This window comes from Chrysoperla carnea, chromosome 5, assembly GCF_905475395.1.
Source record: "Chrysoperla carnea chromosome 5, inChrCarn1.1, whole genome shotgun sequence".
NCBI classification, from domain to species: domain Eukaryota; kingdom Metazoa; phylum Arthropoda; class Insecta; order Neuroptera; family Chrysopidae; genus Chrysoperla; species Chrysoperla carnea.
The window spans coordinates 57,471,575-57,473,877 of record NC_058341.1 but is presented as its reverse complement, the minus strand read 5'-3'; positions in this window follow the sequence as shown (position 1 = coordinate 57,473,877).

The following is a 2,303-nucleotide window of genomic DNA, read 5'->3' as shown; positions in this document are numbered from 1 at the left end:
TCACTTCGATGATTCTTTTTTTAGTGACAAGTTAGTGAGTGTACTTCAGATTCACTAAAAATTACAAAATAAAAAAAACTTTTAACAAAAAGAAAACCGACTTCAAAACGAAAACTTTTCCAAAATATATTAAAATGCACTAAAAAAATAACGATAATATAATGTAGTTAAAATTATTGTTATTTTTGGAGTCGGTGTTAGTCAAGCTAATGTAGGAAACTGTTCTGTCAGAGTTATTTCCTTGGCTGACACCGACTCCAAAAATAACAATAAGTTTAACTACATTATATTATCGTTATTTTTTTACTTTTTAGTGCATTTTAATATATTTTGGAAAAGTTTTCGTTTTGAAGTCGGTTTTCTTTTTGTTTTTTTTTTTATATTTTGTTGGGATAAATATTGTAAGATCTAAATCTCTAAATTCCTTAAATAGATATTCTCTATTTCCCTCCTTACGACTGGCAAATGATACTTTTGATAGATTGAAATTTATCCCGGAAAAATTTGTCGGGAGCCGACCGGGACTCCACATGCATCAATTGCTAGAATCTCTTCAAAAAAACATTTCTTATCTAGGAGTGTGAGGGGCTTGTTGTAACAATTTTTAGGAAAATTAATATATCTTGAGGTACATTGATTAATTTACCACATACTTAGTCAAATTAAAAAAATATCAAAGCTACAGGTAACTCTTTCACAATTACATTTTTACTTCAAAAAGGACGGTGTTACAACTTACCCCGTGCTTGGGGTTTGTATAACATCTACGGGATCAAGTAGAAACAGTAATAAAAAACGAAAATATGACACCTTAATCATTTATTACTATCATTTATATATTATAATTAACAAAAATAACCTTTCTATAATATATATTTGTTTCAAAGATATGTTGCAAAGAAAGTTAGTCTTAATATTACCGTTAACGTTAGTCTTATTAAAAGATGTTGTTTGCCTGAAAAAAGAGAATTCCTGTGCATGCAATTTTGAAATGCAGTCAGGATCGGCACTATTATTTTGCTGCCAAGAAAGGGTAATTTTGTTAGCCCCAAGTTGCACAGCACATTGGTAAGCTAGTTTCCTTACTTCTAGAGGTAGTAATTCAAAATATATTTTGCTGTAAATACTCTTCTAGTTTTGACATAGCCAACTTTTGATTTTTCATCCTTGGTCTTTTCCTGAATGTATCTGCAAAGAGATAAGTGACATAAACTCATATTCCTCCTGACTTTGTGTTACTCGCTCTGACTTCTTTTTTTATACACTCGAATTCTAAATAATAATAGTAACATACATCAATATGAGGGGAAGTAGTAACATGTTATAACAAACCCCAAGATTTTGTAACAACTTACCCCAAGGTATAGTTCTTAATATTTATCACGAGAACTATAAATAAATAAATAAATTTAAACACCAAATAAAATATAGCAAACTTCAATTAGTCGATAATAGTAAAGCCTAGGCTGAATTGCTAGCGCACATCGACCCAGTGAATCGCCTGGTGGGACACTGGCTGTGGTAACGTGATGTGCGCGGTATATTGGTAAAACTGAGTCAAAGAAATACGTTAATAAAGTTTAAATACTACTCGCTCCCCTACTTCAATTGATAAATGGTAAGTAACCTGGTAGTCTGAATTGGAACTACTGAAAATGGGTCCACTTCCTGTTTTAATTATAATAGCGATCCATTATGGCCAGTCTTAATTAGTGCGAATTATTATCGCTGGGTTGCAACTGCCAGTTATCAATAATTCTCATTTTTACTTCGAATTTATGCGAGCTTGTGACAATATGGCCCTAGACCTCCGATTTCTAGATTATATTAGTTTTGGTGCTTGAAAAATGGTCTCTGTTCTTCTCTACGAAACCCTAAATCGACAATTCTATAAAAACTAAAAAATCAAGTTTCAGACGGATTTTTGTTATTTATATAAAATTTTTTTGACAGAGACGAATAGAAATTCACGCAACGTAAATACTATTTTATACATTATGTAGTTTATGTATACATATCTATAAAAATGTATTTTAAAAAATTAAAAAAATATTAAAGTATTAAAAACATCTAGAATCATTTATCAAAATCATCTTAATTTCATAATTGATTTAAATCAAGAAGATTATTTAATTATTGCTTAATCAATTGGAGTTTTTGAATTGTGCGTGCTTAACTTTTTCTTCAAAATATCAATAAAAATGCATTGAGATTTGATTTTAAAATAAAGTGACTTTTTAATGAAAAATAATATCGTTGCTTTGCAAGTAAGCATAATTGGAAGATTATAATTCAAATGAAAT